The sequence below is a fragment of the Sapajus apella genome, unplaced genomic scaffold (genome assembly GCF_009761245.1).
Source record: "Sapajus apella isolate SASKATOON/1434 unplaced genomic scaffold, GSC_monkey_1.0 scaffold75, whole genome shotgun sequence".
Classification (NCBI taxonomy): Eukaryota; Metazoa; Chordata; class Mammalia; order Primates; family Cebidae; genus Sapajus; species Sapajus apella.
Window position 1 is genome coordinate 1274801 of NW_022437015.1, and position 23227 is coordinate 1298027.

A 23227-nucleotide genomic window follows, 5' to 3' on the forward strand; every position below is an offset into this window, starting at 1 on the left:
CTTCTCAGGCTGCTGCATTGAAGCAGCAGGACGCATCTCCTCACAAGAGAGGGCCTGAGACTGCCCAGAGGAGAACGGTGCATCCTGGACCAGCACCTAGAGTTGTTATAAGTAAGATTTCAATGCCACAAAAGAAATAGCACTTGAAGATAAATCCTCTTAGCAAGGCAGTTTACTTCTGTAGAAGAGTACAGCTCATCGATGGAGCAATGGTGGCTGCTAGTTTGGGCAAGTGGGGGAAGGGGTACTTATGCCTGATGGGGGTTGTCCCTACTCTTTGTCATTCCCCTATTGGCTAGGATTAGCACAAACTAGACTAATCCCAATTGGCTATTTTAAAGAGAACAGGGGTCTGAGCTGGAGTGGCAGGGTGGGTGTTTTGGCAGGAAGGATGTTTATGGGTGGGTCAGAGCAGATGGCCAGGGGTGACCTAGGTCAAAGAATTGAAGAGAAACTTGGGGTTCACTGTAACACCAAGCAGCTAGGATTACAAGCACCCACCATCACGCCCAGCTTGATTTGGTACTTTTAGTTGAGACAAGATTTCATCATGTTGGCCAGGCTGGTCTCAAACCCGTAACCTCAGATGAGCCGCCCTCTGCGTCTTTCCAAAGTGCTGGGGTTACAGTTGTGAGCCACTGCCCTGGCCCAATATTTAACATCTTTGCATGATAAATCTGAACAACTCGGGTATAAAAAGAAAATGTGTCAGCACATATAAGGCCAGATATGACATTCCCAGAGCTAAAATTATAATCAACAGTGAAGAGTTGAAGGCTTTTTCTATAAGATCAGGAAGAGGACATGGATGCCAATTTTTTTCCTTCTGTTCAGTTTTGTACTGGAAGTCATAGCAAGAGCATTTAGGAAAGAGAAATAAAAGACATCTAAGTAGGAAAAGAAGAAAAGAACTTGTCTCTCATGATTATCTTATAGCTAGAAAACCCTAAAGACTCCATAAAAAGAAAAAAAAAAAAGAGAACTAATGAAATTAATTCCGTAAAGTACTACATACAAAATTGACAAGTCTGTAGCATTTCTATACACTAACAACAAACTACCCAAAAACGTAATCAAGAAACTAATCACATTTACACTGTTTATTTAGTAAATAAACTTACGAATGAATTTAACCAAGTAGGTTAAAAAGCTGTAAACTGAAAACTGTAAAACACTGATGAAATGAATTGAAGTATTACATAAATAGAAATTGTTCTTTGTTCATGGGTTGGGAAATTTATTGTTATAATTTTCATACTGCTAAAAGAAAGATACAGATTCTGTGTAATCTCTTAGCAATATTTCAATTTTTTTTTGCAGAAATAAAAAAAATTCTAAAAGTTGTATGGAACTACAAAACACATTAAATAAAGTAATCTTGGGTAACAAGGACACAGCTGGAGGTATCATACTACCTGATTTTATAATCCAATGTCATTTAAAAAAAAAAAAAACTATGGTACCAGCATAAAAACAGAGTCACTGACCAGTGGAACAGGATAGCCCAGACATAATCCATGCATTTTCATCCAATTGATTTTTGACAAAAGTGGCACAGAGAATTGGGAGAGGATAGTCTCTTGAATAAATTGTTTTGCAATATCTGTATATCTATATTTCTAAAATTAGACCATTTTTTCTGCATATAGAAAAATCAACTGAAAATGGATTAAAGCCTGAAATGTTGCTTTTGAAACTGTAAAACTACTAGTAGAAAATATTGGGGAAATGGTTTATGATATAGTTCTGGGCAGTGATTTCTTGGATAAATCCTTAAAAGCATGGGCAGCAAAACATAACTAGGCAACTTGAGTTGCATCAAACTAAAAAGCATCTTCACTGTAAAGGATACAGTTAATAGTGAAGTCACGGGTTTTTTGAAACCATTTTCAAATCATATGTCTGATAAGGAGTAATATCCAAGATATATAAGGAACCCAAGCTCAATAGCAAGAAAACAACCTTCTTTAAAAAGCAGAAAAGGACCTGAACTTAAATTTTTCTGAGGAAGATATGAGTGGCCAATTGATATGTGAAAAAAATGTTCAACATCTCTAATCATTAGTGAGTTGCAAATCAAAACCGGAAGATATTACCTTACACCTTTTAGAGTGGCTATTATAAAGAGGATGAAAGGTTCTGGCAAACATGTGGAAAAAAGGAAACCCCAACATTCTGTTAGTGGGAATATAAATTAGTATAGCCATTTTAGGAAACTATATGGTGGTTCTTTAAGAAACTAAAAGTAGAAATATGTGATCTACCAATCCCTATTTAGATATATATCCAAAGGAATTGTAGCAGTATGTTGAAGAGATCTTGCACTCCCTTATTTTGGAATTATTTGCAAAGCTAATATATTGAAAGGACTTAAGTTTTCATAACAGATGAATGGACAAAGGAAGTGTGTTGTATATACATGCTGGAATATTTTTTAGCCTTTGGAAAGAAGGATAATTGTCATTTGTGAAAACGTGGATGAATCTGTAGTGTACTATGCTAAGTGGTATAAGACAGGCACAGAGAGACAAATATCGCATGATGTTTGTATATGGAATCTAAATACAGCTAAGAAGTAGAAGGTGGGATCTTATGGTTTCCAAGATGTGGGTGTTGGAGAGATGGGGAAAGGGAAGATATTGGTCAAAGAATGCAAAGTTTCTGTTAGGAGGAGTAAGTTTTAGACATCTTTTTCAAAGCATGGTGACAATTGTCACTGAGTGTATGTTTTAAAATTTTTATAAGTAGATATTAAAGTTGTCACCACAGAAGTAGGTGAAGTTATGGATATGTTAATATGCTTGACTTAATTGTTACACAGTGTATACGTAGAAAAACATCACGTTATTCCCTTGAATAATTTACAATCATTAGTTGTCAGTTATAAAAAAGAGAAGACCTATAGCAACCACTGAAAAGTATTTTCATATAATAGAGGAAATAATCATTAACAATAATGCATTACATTAGAAAATATTAACTTACCAAAAGTAGTATAGGAGGAATTCTGTAAAATAAGATAGATCTAGAATTTTAAATGTATAATGGAAAATTTAAATCCAGGTATACACTGATGGATCAAGCAATCCAAACCAGTCTGATTGATCAAATGGATATTTTAAAAAACAAACTATAAGACATCTGTTGTCGACAGTTTATAAAATATAAAAATGTTGAAAGAAATAGAATATAAATAGAAATATCTAAGGAGCAACTTAAAAAAAGCTGGAAGGTGAATGAAAACAACATATCAAATTCTGTGAGATGTGTAAAGCAATGCTTACAGTGACATTAATAGCTATGAACATTTTAATGAAATGAGAAGTACTTCAAATTACTGACCTAATTTTCAACTTTAGAAAATAGTTAAGAAGAGCAAATTAAAATCAAAGCAGAAAGGACATTAAAAAAGGTTAGTGTGGAAATAGAGAATTAAAAATAATTGAGAAGCACAACTAACATTTGATTCTTTGAGAAGGTGAAAATACTAGGAAAAGTACACTGTATTGACTTATTCATAAAATAAAACTTTACTCAAATGAGAATGTCAAAGCTGATGTTCCTAATTACCTTATTCCATATAAGGGATTAGTATTTTAACAGTATCTTTGTGGGAGTAGACAAATTCCTAGAAAGACACTGCCACAACTCATTCAAGAAAAAAAGTGAAGGCAATAAATTGGCAATTTAAAAACTTTCACCCCTGCCCCTGACACACAGGTAAATCCCCAGTTCAAATGGATTTTTTTTTTTTTTTTGGTATATTATACCAAACATGTGAAAAGAATTACCAATTCGTTAAAAACATTTTAAAAGCCTGGAAGAGCAAATAATATTTTTTACTGGTTCTCTGATGCTATTATTACGTAGATACCAAAGTGAAACATCTATGAATCAACGGGAAGTTAAAAGAAAAAAAAAAAAAAAAAAAAAAAAGAAGGCAAAGTGAAACATCATAAGCAAAGAAAACTGTGATAATATCGCTTATGAGTGGATATGTAAAATTTTTTAGTAAATTTTGCAAAGCAAATACAGTAACATATAAACAGGAATATACACCAGTACCTAGTACAATGTATCCCTGGAATGTAACATTATTTTATCAGCCGGAAATAATTAGTGCATTACAGCAGTCAATAGACTGAAGGAACAAAACCTGGTCATCTAAATAGATTGTGGAGGGCTGGGGGTGGTGGCTCATGCCTATAATCCTAGCACTGCCAACCATTGGTGGATAAACATGCGTTTTTTCTCCATAACCTCACCAGAAACTGTTTATTTATTAAAATTTTTTATAATAGCTATGGGCAGGACACAGTGGCTCATGTTTGTAATCCTAGCACTTTGGGAGGCTGAGGCAGGCAGATCACTTTAGGTCAGGAGTTTGAGGCCAGCCTGGCTAACACGGTGAAACCCCATCTCTACTAAAAATATACTGGGTGTGGTGGCAGTCACCGGTAATTCCAGCTACTTGGGAGGCTGAGGCAGGAGAATCACTTGAACCTAGGAAGTGGAGGTTGCAGTTAGCAGAGATTGTGTCACTGGACTCCAGCCTGGTTGACACTTGAAAAAATGAAAAATAGATGATGGAAAAGTATTTGGTAAACTAAAAAGTAAACCACAACATAATAAAGGGCGTATTTTAAGAATCCACAACTAGAGCCTGCTGCCATGGTTGTAATCCCAGCACTTGAGGAAGCCAAAGCAGAAGGATTACTTGAGGCCAGAAGTCTGAGATCAGCCTAGGAAATATAAGGATACTCTATATCTTAAAAAAAAAAAAAAAGTCTAAATGTGGTGACACATGCCTATAGGACTTACTGCTTGGGAGGCTGAGGTTTGTGGTTACAATGAGGTATGATCATGACACTGTACTCCAGAGTGAACAACAGAGTGAGGCCCTGTCTCTAGAAAGTAAAGAAAACCCTCACAACTAATCTTTTACATAGTTTTAATGAATGCTTTTGAGCCGGATGTGGTGGCTCACACTTGTATTCCCAGCATTTTGGGAGGCCCAGGCGGGTGGATCACCTGAGGTTGGGAGTTTGAGACCAGCCTGGCCAGCATGGTAAAACTCTGTCTCTACTTAAAAAAAAAAAAAAAAAAAAAAAAATTAGCTGGGTGTGGTAGCAGGCACTTGTAATCCCAGCTATTCGGGAAGCTGAGGCAGGAGAAATGCTTGAACCTGGGAGGTGGAGGTTGCAGTGAGCTGAGATCATGCCATTGCACTCCAGCCTGGGCAACAGAGCAAGACTCTGTCTAAAAAAAAAAGAAAAAGAAAAAAAAAAGGATGCTTTCTCTGTAAGCTGAGGAACAAGGACAGAATAAAACACTCTTGCCCGTTCTGTTCAACAGTGTACTGTAGGTTCTGTGACATCAATTGCATTGCATATGGAAACAAAAATTTTTAAAATAGGAAGCAGCACAAACTTTTGCAGATGACATGGTTTTGCACATATACAACCCCAGTGGATCCAATAAAATTGGATTCCAATAACAAGATCACTTAGCAAGTTTTTGTGATTTAAGATTGCAATCCAAAAATCACTTGTATGTCTATACATTATTGAATAATTCAAAAGTGAAATCATTGAAACATTTTTATTTACAGTAATATTGAGACAAAATACTGTGAGATAAAGTGAAATTTAGCATGAAATGTGAATATCGGCCCACACTAGACATGGCACTGGCCAATGTGTTGGAGAGACCGGTATAAGTGAACCAGTGTGGGTTTTTCAGACTCAAGGTTCGTGCGGATCTGCTGAATCTGGGTCCCGGGTGTCCCAGAGGAGCCAGGAATCGAAATGGTTCATGGAACAACCACCTTGGCCTTCAGGTTCCACCATGGAGTCATAGTGCTGCCAACTCCAGAGCTACAGCGGGTGCTTACATTGCCTCCCAGATGGCGAAGAAGGTTATAGAGATAAACCCCTACCTACTAGGCACCATGGCTGGGGACTTAGTGGATTGCAGCTTCTGGGAACAGCTGTTGGCTGAGCAATGTTGAATCTATGAGCTTCAACATAAGGAATGCATCTCTGTAGCAGCTGCCTCCAAGCAGCTTGCCAACATGGTGTATCAGTACAAAGGCATGGGGCTGTCCATGGGCACCATGATCTGTGGCTGGGATAAGAGAGGACCTTGCCTCTAATACATGGACAGTGAAGGGAACTGGATCTCAGGGTCCACCTTCTCTGTAGGTTCTCGCTCTGTGTATGTGAATGGGTCATGGATCAGGGCTATTCCTATGACCTGGAAGTGGAGCAGCCCTATGATCTGGCCCATCGAGCCATCTACCAAGCCACCTGTAGAGATGCCTACTCAGGAGGTACAGTTGATCTCTACCACCTGTGGGAGGATGGCTAGGTCTGAGTCTCCAGTGACAATGTAGCTGATCTACATGAGAAGTATAGTGGCTCTACCCCCTGAAAGAGGGCGGATGGGGCTGCTTGAGTTTCTTGGGGTGACTGTCATTGGTAATATGGATACAGTGACCCATCCTCCATCCTATTTATAGTGGAAGGGTATTCAATTGTATCAACACTTTTTTTTTTTTTGAAGTTCTGGTACATTGACCTCTGTGTGTTACCAGTGGTTAATGAGCTGCTGCAGAGGTGACTATTTGTTTTTCTTTCTTGTACTTAACATTACACTACTCACTACTAAAAATAAAGAAAGAAATGTGAATATCACAAAATATGTGTCAGGGGAGTTGAGGAATATGTAAGTGGAAAGGCATCTCATATTTGTGGATTAGAAGACTTAAGCACTGGGGGGAGTCCACCAAGTTGGTTGAATAGGAACAGCTGCCAAGCACATTTCCCCATGAGAGCGATGTAGGAGAGTGATCTCCGCATTCCCAACCGTGATACCAGATTCATCTCAATGGGATTTGTTGGACAGTGAGTGTAGCCCAAAAAGGGCAAACTGAAGCACGATGGGGCGCTGCCTCACCTGGGAAATGCAACTAGCCGGAGGACTCCTTCCTACTCAGCAGTGGCCATTGGGGACTTTTCCAGCCACTACAGCACTCTGGTTCAGATCCTGCATTGCTCCCATGGTCACTACAGCACACAGACCAGGAAATTTCTGTTGGGGCCAACAGGCACTGCGGGATTCCAGCACAGATCTGACCAGCCATTTCAGCTGGCACCTCAAGTATTTGGCACAAATCTGGGTGGCCGTTTGGCTGGCACCTGGAATGCCTGCTGGACAGAGCCTCCCACTTGCCCAAAATAAGGGGAGAGCTGCAGTTAGGAATCCAAGTGAACTGGCTCAGTGGGTCCTACCCCCAGAAAGACCAGCAAACTGAAGCCCTCTGGCTTGAGAGTTTTATAGCCAGCATAGCAGTTTGAACTTGACCCAAGGTGGCCTATCTCGGTGGGGGGAAGGGCCTCTGCCATTGCCGAGGCAGTTTTAACCTTACCAATGTAAACAAAAGTGCAAAGGAGTTCACACAACAGCTGGACAGAGCCCACACACAGCAGGTCAGCAGTGCCTCTGCAGGCAGACTGTGACTAGACTCCCTACTTGTGGGGCAGGACATTTCCGAAAAAAGGTAGCAGCTTGTCAAGGACTTATAAATAAAACCCCCCTTCCTGGTACAGAGCACCAGGGAAAAGGGGTGGTTGTGAGTTCCGCTGCAGCAGACTTAAACATCCCTACCCAGCAGTGCTAAAGGGAGCAATGAAGCTCCCAGCGCAGCACGTAAACTTTAATAAGGGACAGACTGCCTCCTCAAGTGGCTCCCTGACACCCGTATATCCAAAAATACACCTCCTACAGGAGAGCTCTGGCTGATATCTGGCAAGTACCCTTCTGGAATGCAGCTACCAGAGGAAAGAACAGGCAGCAATCCTTGCTGTTCTGTAGGCCCCACAGGGGATTCCCAGGCAAGCAGGGTCTGGAGTGAACCACCAGCAGTCCTGTAGCAGAGGGGTCTGTTAAAAGGAAAACCAAAAAACAGAAATGGCTTCAACATCAACAGACAGAACGTTCCTTCAGAGACCCCAACCAAAAGTCAACAACTTCAAATATCAAAGGTAGACAAATCCATGATGAGAAGAAACCAGCACAAAATGAATGAAATCACCAAAAACCAGAACGCCTCTCCTCCTCCCAGAGATCACAACTCCTCACCAGCAAGGGAACAAAACTGGATGGTGAATGAGTTTGATGAAGTGACAGAAGCAGGCTTCAGAAGGTGGGTAATAACACACTTCTCTGAGCTAAAGAAACATGTTCTAACCCAATGCAAAGAAACTAAGAACCTTGTAAAAAGGTTACATGAAATGCTAACTAGAATAACCAGCTTAGAGAAGAACATGAACGATTTGATGGAGCTGAAAAACACAGCACAAGAACTTCACGAAGCATATACAAGTTTCAGTAGCTGTATCGATCAAGCAGAAGAAAGGATATCAGAGAGTGAAGATCAACTCAATGAAATAAAATGAGCAGGTAATATTAGACAAAAAAAGAGTGAAATGAACAAAGCCTCCAAGAAATAATGGGATTATGTGAAAAGACCTAATCTACATTTGATCAGTGTACCTGAATGTGACGGGTAGAATGAATCCAAGCTGGAAAACACTCTTAAGGATATTATCCGGGAGAACATCTCCAACCTAGCAAGGCAGGCCAACATTCAAATCCAGGAAATACAGAGAACACCAGAAAGATATTCCTCGAGAAGAGCAACCCCAAGGCACCTAATTATCAGATTCACCAGGATTCAAATGAAGGAAAAAATGCTAAGCGCAGCCAGAAAGACCAGGTCACCCATAGAGGGAAGCCAGTCAGACTCACAGTGGATCTCTGGGCAGAAACTCGACAAACCAGAAGAGAGTGGGGGCCGGTATTCAACATCCTTAAAGAAAAGAACTTTCAACCCAGAATTTCATATCCAGCCAAACTAAGTTTCACAAGTAAAGGAGAAATAAAATAATTTACAGACAAGCAATTGGTGAGAGATTTCGTCACCACCAGGCCTGCCTTACAGGAGCTCCTAAAGGAAGCACTAAACATGGAAAGGAACAACCAGTACCTTTCCATGCAAAAACATACCATATTGTAAAGACCACTGACACAATGAAGAAACTGCGTCAACTAATGGACAAAACAACCAGCCAGTATCAAAATGACCGGATCAAATTCACACACAACAATATTAACCTTAAATGTAAATGGGCTAAATTATCCAATCAAAAGACACAGCCTGGCAAATTGGATACAAAGTCAAGACCCATCGGTGTGTTGCATTCAGGAGACCCATCTCACATGCAAGACACACACAGCTCAAAATAAAGGGATGGAAGAAGATTTACCAAGCAAATGGAGAGCAAAAATAAAGAGAAAGCAGGGGTTGCAATCCTTGTCTCAGACAAAATGGACTTTAAACCAATGAAGATCAAAAGAGACAAAGAAGGGTATTACATAATGGTAAAAGGATCAATTCAAGAAGAAGAGCTAAGTATCCTAAATATGCACCCAATACAGCAGCACCCAGATACAAAAAGCAAGTTCTTAACGACCTTCAAAGAGGCTTAGACTCCCACACAATAATAGTGGGAGGCTTTTAACACTCCACTGTCAATATTAGACAGATCGACGAGACAGAAAATAACAAGGATATTATCCAGGACTTGAACACAGATCTGGAGCAAGTGGACCAATAGACATCTACAGAACTCTCCACCCCAAATCTGCAGAATATATATTCTGCTCAGCACCACATCACACTTTAAAATTGACAACATAATTGGAAGTAAATCACTCCTCAGCAAATGCCAAAGAACAGAAATCGTAACAAACAGCCTCTCAGACCACAGTCAATCAAATTGGAATTCAGGATTAATAAACTCGCTCAAAACTGCACAACTACATGGAAACTGAACAACCTGCTTCTAAATGACTACTGGATAAATAATGAAATGAAGGCAGAAATAAAGATGTCCTTCAAAACCAATGAAAACGAAGACACAATGTACCAGAATCTGTGGGACAAATTTGAAGCAATGTCTAGAGGGAAATTTATAGTACTAAATGCCCACATGAAAACGAGTTAAGATCTGAAATGGACACCCTGTCATCACAATTAAACTAGAAGAGCTAGATCAAACAAATTCAAAAGCTAGCAGAAAACAAGAAATAACTAAGATCAGAGCAGAACTGAAGGAGATAGAGACACAAAAAAAACTTTAAAAAAATAAATCCAGGGGTTGGTTTTTTGAAAAGATCGGCAAAATAGACCACTGGACATACTAATAGAAAAGAGAAGAATCGAATAGATGCATTAAAAAATAATAAAGGGAATATCACCACCAATTCCACAGAAATGCAAACTACCATCAGAGATTACTGCAAACAACACTGCACATAAACCAGTAGAAGAAATGGATACATTCCTGTACAATTACTTACACCCTCCCAAGACTAAACCAGGAAGAAGTTGAATCCTTGAATAAACCAATAACAAGGCCTGAAGTTGAGGCAGCAATTAATAGCCTAGTAACCAAAAACAGTCCAGGTCAAGGTGGGTTCACAGCCAGATTCTACCAGAGGTACAAAGAGGGCCTGATATTATTCCTTCTGAACTGTTTCAAACATTATAAAAATAGGGAATCCTCCATAACTCATTTAATGATACCAACATCATCCTGATACTAAAACGTGGTAGAGATACAACTAAAAAGGAAAATTTCAGGCCAATATGCATGATGAACATCAATGCAAAAATCTTCAAAGAAATACTGGCAAACCAAATACAACAGCACATCAAAAAGCATATCCATCACAATCAAGTAGGCTACATCCCGAGGATGCAAGGCTGGTTCAACATATGCAAATTTATAAACATAATCCATTACCTAAACAGAACCAAAGTCGGAAACTACATGACTATCTCAACAGATGCAGAAAAGGCGTTCAACAAAATTCTACAGCCCTTTGTGCTGAAAACTCTCAATAAACTAGGTATCAGTGGAATGTATCTCAATATAATAAAAGCTATTTATCACAAACTCACAGCCAATATCATACTGAATGGGCAAAAACTCACCATCACTCGTCATTAGGGAAATTCAAATCAAAACCATATTGAGATACCATCTTTTGCCAGTTAGAATGACAATCATCAAAAAATCTGGAGACAACAGAGCTGGAGAGGATGTGGAGAAATAGGAACACTTTTACACTTTTGGTGATAGTGTAAATTAGTCCAACTATTTTGGAAGGCCGTATGGTGATTTCTCATAGATCTAGAAATAATACCATTTGACCCAACAATCCCATAAATGGTTTTATACCAAAGGATTATAAATCATTCTATTATAAAGACACATGCACACTTAAGTTTGTTGTGGCAGTGTTTACAATAGCAATGACCTGGAACTGACCCAAATGCCCATCAATGTTGACTGGATAAAGAAAATGTAGCACATATACACCATGGAATACTATGCAGCCATAAAAAAATGATTAGTTTGTGTCCTTTGCAGGGACATGGATAAATCTGGAAACCATCATTCTCAGCAAAGTAACACAAGAACAGAAAACCAAACACTGAATGTTCTCACTCATAAGTGGGTTTTGAACAATGAGAACACATGGACACAGGGAGGGGAACAGCACACACTGGGGTGTGTTGGGGCATGGGGGGCTAGGGGAGAGATAGCAGGTGTGGGGAGATTTGGGGGGAAAACATTGGAAGAAATACCTAATGTAGGTTATGGGGGTATGGAGGCAGCAAACCACCATGATATGTGTATACATATGTAACAATCCTGCAAGATCTGCACAGGTACCCCGGAACTTAAAGTATAATGAAAATATATACTTAAAAACAATTATCAGCAGTGTTCAGGCAAATAAAAAAAAAGAAGACCTAAGCATCAAAAGGACAGTTCATTAATAAAAATCAATTGAAAAAGGGAAGGACATCAAAGCTTATTTCTTTTACTTTGCATAGTAACCATAAATAGTATGAAAATACAAACTATATGGAAAACGTTTGCAAATCTCATATTTAACACTGGAGTTATCACTAGAATATTTACATAATTCTCCATAGACAATATGAAAAACCCAAAGCTTTAAATTAGAAAATGAGCAAATGTCGTGAAAGAACATTTTATGGAAGATACAGAAACTTCAGTAAGGACATGATGGAAATTAATTCTATGATGGGACATTACAGCAGAGTTTTTTTTTGTTTTGTTTAGGTTGTTTTTTGTTTTTTGTTTTTGTTTTTTTTTTTTTGAGATGGAGTCACTGTATCACCCAGGGTGGAGGGCAGTGGTGCAGTCTTGGCTCACTACAACTGCAGCCTCCCTGGTTCAAGCAATTCTCCTGCCTCAGCCTCCCAAGTAGCTAGGATTACAACTACCGCCCAGTAATTTTTTTTTTTTTCTGTATTTTTAGTAGAGATGGGGTTTCACCATGTTGGCTTAGCTTGTCCCAAACTCCTGACCTCAGGTGATCCACCCTCCTCGGCCTCCCAAATTGCTGGGATTAGACGGGTGAGCCACCTCACCAGGCCTACAGCAGATTTATTTTGATAGCTGAAATAGTTAAAACATAATGATTCCAAAGGCTGGGAATAATGTAGAAAAAAAATGAATCTTTATTGCTGATGGGAATATAATACTGTATACCACATTGGAAAATTATTTGGCAATTTATTTTAAAGCTAAACACACATGTAGTTAGGCTGAGCAATTGCTGTCATGGGCAATTTTATAGAAATCAAAATTTATGTGTTGTGCAAACCTGTACTTGAGTGGTCACAGAAATTTCATTTGTAATAACCAGAACCTGGAAACAACTATTCACAAGGTAAACAGTTAAATACATCTGTTACTTCCATATTGTATAGTGCAACTGAAAAATTAAAAGGAATAAACTATTACTATACAATAAGCCTTAGATGATTCTCAATTCTGAAGGAAAAACCAATTTCCAGTTCTAACATAATGCTTATTTTCCTGTATCTTTACATGATAAAATTAATAGTTACAGAATATTGTTTTCATCTGTTAGGAATGGTAGAAGTTGGGATTGTATGTGGATTATAAGTCATTATAAGTGTATTCTGAGTCATGCAGTGGTTAAAAAAATGTGTATATGTGATAAACTATGTAAATGTGCACATTTCGCCAATGTCAATATGCTGCTTGTGATATTGTACTGTATTAATGGAAAATGTCACCATTGGGGAAAATTAGGTAAGTGGCATGTGTAAACAGTACTGTATTTGTAGCATTTTGGGAATCTTTATTTTAACATAATATGTAAGCACCTAGAAAAATGGTTTTGATATAGGAGAGTAACAGCTTATACGGAAGAATAAGAAAAATGATAAGTAATGTGAATACTTACCAATGGATGGATGGAGCAGAAACATAAAGGACAGGGAAAATTATCTGGCATAATTCCTAAATTGCAATATTTGGATAGAACTAAACAATTTTAATATATCTGGAAAATAAGCTGAAAATAGAAATGGACCCACAAATATTATTGAAGACTTCACCTCTTTTTTCTTATTATTTGTTAAAACGAAATGTTAGAGTTAATTCTTCAAGTTGAAAGAAAAAGCTCATGCATAATACAAAATCAGGAATTTATAAAACTCACTGGTAAAAGGTAAGTAAAAATTCAAATTCAAAATACTGATGTACTTTAATGGTGGCATACAAATAACGTATATCTTTGTTGTTAAGGTTAATACACAAAACTTTTTCAATTAGGTGGCTGTTGCTGTGTTGCCCAGGCTGGTGTCAAACATCTGGGTTCAAGCAATTTTCCCTCCTCAGCCTTCTGATTTGATGGTATTATTGGCAACTGCCATCGTGTCCATCTATAAACTATTAATAACTACAACAATTAATTTTGGCATATATGATTATAAATATATGTAAGGTGTGAAATCAAGAATAGAATGCTTCACCAAAATTTCAGAGTAAAACCACTCTGGTTTTACGCAGCCCCATAGAACATCAGTAATATATTCAGCACCCATATTACCACAAGTAATATCCCAGAACTGAAATCTGAAGCTGAGACATTTCCTGAGACTACGGAGAAGTGAAAAACGTGGACCAGATGGTAAAGGATTTGTTCTGTATTTTTGACACTCTTATCTGCCTGCCATTGTGTGTGGAAAAATTTCTCCACATTCATCAATTCAACATGGGATAAATGTGAGATTTTCACAGACAGCTTCTTCACCATCTTGGCTTCTCTGGTTGAAAAACTGTTAATAGCTTAACACATGGGAAGTATTGTTTGTGCTTGTAGGGAGAAAATCCATGATGGCAGTGAAAGACAATTGGGCCAGTTGAGATTCACAACTCCAGCCTGAAAAATAATTGACTTTACATCAGACAACGTAGATTCCAAGTCAGAGTGGCTGTTCAGCAGTACTATAATACAGTAGGTAGAGTTCATAGTTCTTTGCACAAATGCCTATTCAACCTTCCTGTACAGCCAGAGGATTGATTTTGGTACCCCTATGTGGTATGGGCAATGCTCAAAATGTTTGTGAGAGCTGAGTCAAATCTAAAATAGGCAACACTTACAGATTAAGTAGTCTCAAAAACTGCAAGTAATATCTAAGAAAATGCACTCTAGGAAGACCAAAAGAAACTAGACCCCTGAGACTGGAATAAGTACATAATTATTCAGTGTGAAACTATAGGCATATGTCTACAAGAAACAGCAGCAAGCCATGAACCATGACCACCATGAACGGAGAAAACATGGAGCCAGTTGCCAACCATAATGACGTGGTAATGTTTGAGCTCAAAAATCAAGAATCCATAAATGCAATTTTAAGGAAATGTAGTGGAACCCAATATAATGAAAAAATTCCAAGAATTTATTAGAAACTTGATGAAGTGATTGAAATAATAAAATACATCAAATAAGTATTGCAAATGAGAAGTAATTGTTTGAATTGAAAAATTCATTAGAGGCTGTCTAGCAGAATGGATCAAGAATAGAAAAACAGTGATCTTAAAGATAGGGTATTGGAGAATCTGTAGAGATTAAAGAAATGGAATGAAAAGGTATAGAGAATATCTACAGGATATAGAGAATAACGTCCAAACAGCAAATTAAGTCATCATTGGTGTTCAAGTAGTAGTTTTGTTATAGCAAGGGCAGGAAAGCTTATTCAATGAAATAACAGAATACATTCCAAATGCAGTGAAAGGTACAAATATTCAGGTACAACAATGTTGAAGACCAAATAGATTCAGTTTAAATATGAATACCCCAAGGCTTATATGTAATCTCAAAAACATACTACAAAGAGAAGGGACACTGAAAACAGCAAGAGAAAAACAAATAACATATACTTCCAATTTGTTAACAGACTTCTGATCAGAAATTGTATATATCGGGGCAGGGAGGGAGGGTAAAATGACATAAAATACTAAAGGAAAAAACTTAACCAACAATACTGTATCCACACAAGATTTCCTTGGAAGATTAAGAGATAACATCATTTACAGAAAGGTGAGAATTCATTAGACTCATCATTGAAGAAATGCAAAGTTCTTTATCATGAAGAAAATTATGCTAATGTCCAAAGAGAAAAAGTTTGATGTTACAAAACTCAGTGGCCAATGCAAATACATAGGCAAATTCAGAAGAAATTAATACTTGTAAGAATATGTAAGATTCTCATATCCATAATACAAGTAAGGTGCAAGTTTATGAAAAGTATAGCAGCATCACAAAATATAGCCAATATAAAAATAGACATGAGAAAGTCAAAATGTGGGGGGATTGAGTTAAAGTATAAAATTGATTGACTGTTTATATTCCTTATGATGAAAATCATCATCTGTTTCAAAATACTTTTTATGAGATACTACCAAAGAAAATCACTTAACCACAGTGGGAGAAGGAAGGAAGAAATAATTGATAAAATGACAAAAAATACCAAACAAAACGTCAATAGTGATTTCTTACCTATCAATAATATTTTCCTAGGACCCCCACCCTCAAAAGAAATAAAAGAGAGTGGCTTAATGGATATTTTAAAAAATCAAGACCCAAATATGCTGCATGTAAAAAAAATTAACTTACATAGATACACATTGACTAAAAGTGAAGAGATGCAAGAAGGTGTTTGATAGAAATGGAAACCAATAAATAGCAACAGTAGCTGTACTTAGATAACAAAGTTTCCACTTAATACTTATTAAGTGAAAAAGACAAAAAAGTTACTACATAATACTTGTGAAGGATCAGTTCACGAAGACGTTATAAAAATTGTAAATATGTATACACCCTGCAGCAGAACATCAAAATATATAAAGCAAAGTGTAAGCAACCTAATGTGAGAGAAACTGCAATACAATAATAGTAGGGAATTTTGGTAACCCTTCCTCAAATCTTGGCAACTGAGTGCACAAAGGCTTATTGCAATTGGGGGAACAAAATATAAGACAGTGAGGGTATTTGCATAGTAATCCAGGAAGTTGTACCCTTGTATTCCTCAAGTCCACCAGTTCTGTGTGTGTGGGATTCTTCAAGTGTGTCTGTGTTCCTGGTCCTAGGGTGCCCTCTAGTGATGAAATGACTGCAATGATTACATTATTAGATGAAACAACACAATCACATTTAATTTTTTAAACACCCTGTGCAGAAGAGCAGCTGCAAAGTAGTACAGACTGCAAAGATTGGAATAAATACCTAACTCGTGTGTGTGTGTGTGTGTGTCTGTGTGTGCGCGTGCGCACGCGCGTGTCTCCAGAGTTTTATTATTATTGAAATCAGTCTCTCCAAGCATTTGGGAAGCAGATTTTTTAAGGGTAGCCTGATGTGTGGGCGGAAGTCAGTGAGCCATGAGTGCTGATTGGTCAGAGATGAAATCATAGGGAGTCAGAGCTGTCTTGTGTTCAGTCCGTTTCTGGACGGGGGAGGGGGGGAGATCGGATGAGCCAGTTTATTGATCTGGGTGGTGGCAGCTGATCCATCAAGTGCACGGTCACAGGTCAGGAACCTTGTACAGGGACTCTGTGGGGACAAGGTATGAAGCCAAATTCCCCAACAGGCTTTAATTGGCTGTACAAATCAACTTGGATTTCTTAAAGGAAGCATGCCATTCCAGTCAAAGCCTTGATGAATTAACCAATTTCTCCTATTGTGTCCCTTTTTGCTGGCATACCAGGTTTCTGGGTTCCCTTTCTCTGCAGCTTCCAGAATAACAGAGCGGCTTCTGATTACCCTGCTTGCTTGTGCTTTACCTGTAGGATTCAAGCCACTTTACAAGAGAAAATTACCACTTACTGTTTTGTGGAATCACAGGCAAGATTCTATAAATACCTAACTCTTAAATGCCTGGACACTGAAGAACTTCCTCAAGCACACCATCCAGGAGACATGATGTCTTTAAAAGGACTATTGGATCTAGTTTTGGAGGGATGTTGCTAAGTTGCCTCTCATACAGGAAATTCAAAATTACTATGAACCATGACTTCCTCAGATATACAGAACAAGTAGCCACTGACTGACCCTAATGAGATGGTGATGTGTGTGATGTCAGGGTAATAATTCAGGAGAAACATTTTGGGATAATACCAAATACCATCATATTGCAGGAAAGCAATTTAGGAATTTATTAAAGCAATTTAACAAATACTGAAATAATAGATGAAACAAACTGAAATAGTGGAACTGAGAAACCATGACTGAATGGAGAAATGCACCATAAGGTCTCAATAGCAGAAATGATCAAGCAAAAGAAGAATCAGTATTGTTAAAGACAGGCTATATGAAAATGCACAATGAGAAAAACAAAAAAGAATGAAGCATGCCTACAAGGTGAAGAAAATAATCTTGAAATGTCAGGCTTACCATTCTTACAGAGAGAGAGTTTGGAGGTGAAAGTTTAGAGAAATAGGCTGGGCATGGTGGCTCACACTTATAATCCCAGCACTTTAGGAGACTGAGGTGGGTAGGTCACCTGAGGTTGGGAGTTCGAGACCAGTCTGGCCAACATAGTGAAACCCCATCTCTTACTAAAAGTACAAAAATTATCTGGGCATGGTGGCTTATGCCTGTAGTCCCAGCTATTTGGGAGACTGAGGCACGAGAATTGCTTGAAGCTGGGAGGTAGAAGTTACGGTGAGCTGAAATATATATGTGTATATCTAGATGTGATTACCCAGGTACAAGACAGTACAAATAAAACAGAAACAAGTAGATTCAACTAAAATAAGACTATGTCAAAGAATGTAACAATCAAATGTTCAGAGGTAGAGGAAAATTTAAACAGCCCTAAAAACTGCAACAAAACAAAAAAATTATAAAGGAGCTCTGATACATCTGGTAGTGAAGAGTTTAAAATCTAGGAGTATGATGGCATATTTATTGTTGAAGGAAATAACCTGCCAAATTAGAATATCAAATCCAGCAAAATATTCTTCAAACTTGAAAAAATGCTTTGCTAGGCACACAACAGGTGAGGAATTTTTGTCAACATCAGACCTGTCTTAACATGAAATGCTGAAAAGTGTAATTTGGCCGGGCGCGGTGGCTCAAGCCTGTAATCCCAGCACTTTGGGAGGCCGAGGCGGGTGGATCACGAGGTCAAGAGATCGAGACCATCCTGGTCAACATGGTGAAACCCCGTCTCTACTAAAAATACAAAAAATTAGCTGGGCATGGTGGCACTTGCCTGTAGTCCCAGCTGCTTGGGAGGCTGAGGCAGGAGAATTGCCTGAACCCGGGAGGCGGAGGTTGCGGTGAGCCGAGATCGCGCCATTGCACTCCAGCCTGGGTAACAAGAGTGAAACTCTGTCTCAAAAAAAAAAAAAAAAAAAATGAAAAGTGTAATTCAATCTGAAAAGGACATTAATGAGCAAAAGGAAAACGTCTGAATGTTTACAACTCATAGAAAAAGGTACACAGACAAATATAGAATCCTTTAATGGTGTAAGAAAGAAGAGGAAGAAATAGTCACTCATATTAGAAAGGGAGAATTATAAATAACCCAATAGATACAAATAAAATTAAATATATGGGAAGAAACTTAACCAATAAAGTAAAATGTATGTACAAGGAAAACTATGAGTCATTGATAGAAAATGAATAGGACACTAGTAAATCAAAATATACTGCATGTTCATTTAGTAGGAGAAGATGTATTGTTAAAAGCCCATACTATGTATAGCAATGTATAGTTTGAAAATGACAGTGTGTTTTTTTCACAGAAATAGGAACAAGACAAAGAACAGACAGTAATCCTGAGCCAAAAGAACAAAGCTGGAATTATCAGATTACCTGACTTAAAGTTATATGACAATATAACGTTAACCAAATCTGATGTGACTTGCATACATACACATACACAGCAATGTAACATCTACAAACCAGAAATCCATGTATTGAAACTAAACTTGGCTTATCAGAGAGCTCCAACAGATCAGGCTCCATAGGCTTACCTGCTGCCAGCACAAATCTATTTATAGGTGTTAGTAATCCCGCCCCTACAGGGCCACCACCACTGTGCATGAACAATGGTAACCTTACCCTTTGTGTGTTGTTACTGATGCAAATGAGCACCAGCAACTCCACCCTTGCCATTCTTCCCCAAGTGCAAATGTGCAGATGGGTGGCAACCAACTAGCCTCCTCCAGGGCTTTGTATCTGTTGCAGCCACTGGCATGAGTTCTAACATGAACAATGCTAGACCCTCCTCTTCCAGTGCCCCTCCCCATCTGACACATGTGCACACTTCCATGCTGTTGAAACTGTTGGCATAAGCAAGTGAGCATGGATTCCACTGCCACCAGCCCAATGATATACTATGGCTGCCACCCTTCTATTTGAATACTGTGGGCATTATAACAGGAATACATCAGCCCCTCCAGTTCAGTAGGTTTCTAACCTTGAGCGACCAGAGAACAGACTAGTTTCTTGACCCTGCTTTCCCAGAGGTAGAACATGCAGCCCAGGAATCCTGAGGTCAGCCTTGTTCCCCTAAAATCATCCAGAAATAAAGCCATTCAGCTGAACCAACTTCACCCCTCAAACCCCAAGGGCATTGAAGTTGAAAGAAAAATGTCATACAAAGCACAGCATCTTCAAATATTGAAAGAATATTAGCCCACATACATAAGAAGAAAGTACTTCCAGAACTCTGGCAGTTGTAAAATCCAGAGTTCCAAACTCTGGCTTCCAAAGGGCCACACTAGCTCTCTGGCAGATGTTCTTAACCAGGCTGAGATGGGTTAAATGACAGGGTTAAGAATATGGGTATGAATGAAGACTATTGAGATTCAGAAGAAAGGTGAAACTGAATCTAAAGAATCTAAGGAAAATAATAGAACAATACAGATGTTAGAAACTGAAATGCCCATTTCAACAAAGAGGCAAATTGACCTTGTAGAGCTGAAAAGCACACTACATAATTATGTAATATAATTGGGAGTATCGGCAGAGTAGATGAAGCTGAGGAGAGTCTCAGAGCTCCAAGATTGTTTAGTTGAATTAGTTGTCAAATATTTTAAAAAGAATTTAAAAACTGAACAAAATCTCTGTGCAATACGGCATTTAAACCTATGAGTCACTGACATTCCCAAAAAAAAGGCAGAGAAAACAAGCAACTTTTTAGTTTATTGTCTGTGAATTTTTCTGCAACCTTGCTAGACATACCAAAATTTAAATTCAGGAAATTCTGACAGCCCTGTAAAATACTGTCTCTCAGGCAGCTATCAGATTGAAATGAAAGAAAATGTCCAAATCAACTATAGAGAAGGGCTGGGTAAACTACAAAGGGAAGCCCATCAGGCTGACAGCATACCTTTCAGTAGGTTCCCTGTATGCCAGAAGATATGGATACCTATATTCAGTGTTTTTAATAAGAAGTAATTCCAACCAGTAATTTCATATTCAGCCAAATTAAGCTTTATAGGTGAAAGGGAAATAAGATCTTTTACAGGCAAGCAAGTGCCAAGGCATTTCATTACCACCAGACCTGCCTTACCAGACATCCTTAAGTGAGTGCTCAATATGGAAAGGAATGACCATTACTGGCCACCAAAAAACACATTTAAGTACACAGACCACTGACACTATAAACCAAATGCACAATTAACTCAACAGAATAATCAGCAACCAGCTAATAGTAATACAGAATTAAATATGCACATAACAGTGTTAAGCTTGAACTTAAGTAGGTTACTGTCCTAATAAATTGTGAAGAGAGGCAAGTTGGATAAAGAAGACCCAACTCTATACACTGTCTTCCTGAAACCAATTTCAGAAGTAATGGCACCCATTTATTCAAGGTAAAGAGATGGAGAAAATTCTACCAAGCAAACAGAAAAAAGGAAGAGAGACAGATTGCTATTCTAATTTCATAGAAAATAGACTTTAAAACAGCAATTATCAATAATAACAAAGGTATTTTATAATCATAAAGGCTTCAACTCAACAAGAGCTAACTATTCAAAATATATATGCACTGAACACAGGATTATGCGCATTTGTAAAAGAAGTTCCTACAGACCTATGAAGAAACGTAGATAAGCAGACAAATGCGAAACTTGACCACCCCATTGACTCTATTAATCAGGTCACTGAGCCTGAAGTCTAACTTATTTTGGTTCTGTACTTGACACTTGACCAAATGGACCTATCAGACATCCGTATTAATCTCCACCCAAAACCACAGAGTGTACATTCTTCTCATCTGCACATGGCACATACTCTACAGTCGACCACACAGTGGATCATAAAACAGTCCTCACCAAATTCAAATAGCAAAATCATACTAAACAGATCTTTGGACCAGAACACAATAAAAACAGAAATCAACACACAAAAAAAAGATTACCTAAAACTATACAATTACATGGAAATTAAACAACTTGATCCTTAATTATATTGGTATAAATAATGAAAAGGCAGAAATTAACAAGTTCAGTATCTCAATTTAACATGCTAGCATCACAACCAGAGGAACTAAAAAACAAACTAATTCCAAAGCTAGCAGCAGGTAAGAAATAACTAAGATAACCAATTTTTAAATTGATTCAGTAATAAAAACTATCAACAAGATAAAGCCCTGGACCCGATGGATTTATGGCTGAATGCAACCAGGTATGTAAAGAAAAGCTAGTGAAATTCCTACTCAAGCTATGCCAAAATTTCAAGGAGGAAGGACTCCTCCCTTAACTATTTTATGAAGCCAGCATTATCCTGATACCCAAACTTGGCAAAGACACAACACAAACAGAAAACTTCAGGCCAGTATCCCTGACGAACTTAAAAGGAAAAATTCTCAAGAAAATACCAGCAGACCTAATCCAGTTGCATATCAGAAAGCAAATCCCCTGGGATTAAGGAGGCTATATTTCTGTGATGCAAGGTTAGTCCAACATATAAAACTTGGGGAAAAAATGTGATTCATTACATAAGCAGAGCTAAAACCAAAACCACAGGATGATCTCTATAGATGCAGAAAAGTCTAATACAATTTACTTAACATTACTTCATGTTATAAGCCCTCAACAAACTTGGCATTAAAAAACATCTCAAAATAATGACCCATCTGTTACAAACTCACAGCCAACCTCTTAATCAACTGGCCGAAGTTGGAAGCATTCTTTTTATGATCAGAGCAAGACAAGGATGCCCACTTTCACCACACCTATTCAACATACTACTGGAAGTTCTACCTAGAGCAATCAGTGAATAGAAAGAAAAGGCATCCAAATAGGAAGAGAAGTAAAACAATCTGCAGACAACATGATTTTATACATAGAAAACCTCAAAGCCCCAAAGCTCCTAGCTTAGATACAAAACTTCCAAAAAGTTTCAGTATAAAAAATCAGTCTGTAGCTTAGCATTTCTATACAGCCCCAACATCAAAGGTCAGAGTTGAATAAAGAATGCAAAGCCATTCACAATAGCCACAAAAAGCATAAATTACCCAGGAATCCATTTAACCAGGAAGGTGAAATATCAGTATAATAAGAATTACAAAACACTACTGAAGGAAATCATAGCTGACACAAATAGGAAGAAATGACATTGTTAAAATGGCCATAATCCCCAAAGCAATCTATACATTAATTGCTATTCAAACTACCAATGACAATCTTTGCAGAATTAACAAAACCTTTAAAAATTCTTATGGAATGGAAAAGCCCAAATAGCCAAGGCAATTTCTAGGCAAACCTGGATGCATAACATTACCTGAATT

At 38.0% G+C, this 23227-nt stretch overlaps 1 long non-coding RNA gene and 1 pseudogene across 1 annotated transcript; both read left to right on the top strand.

The window, feature by feature from the left end:
• Nucleotides 1-5229: 5229 nt before the first annotated feature.
• On the top strand, nt 5230-7959 carry LOC116532220 (annotated as a pseudogene).
• Nucleotides 7960-18096: 10137 nt separating this feature from the next.
• LOC116532221 lies at nt 18097-22072 on the top strand. Its single transcript, XR_004260779.1, has 2 exons — nt 18097-18529; nt 18848-22072. It is a non-coding gene; the product is annotated as an uncharacterized LOC116532221 (long non-coding RNA).
• Nucleotides 22073-23227: the final 1155 nt, after the last annotated feature.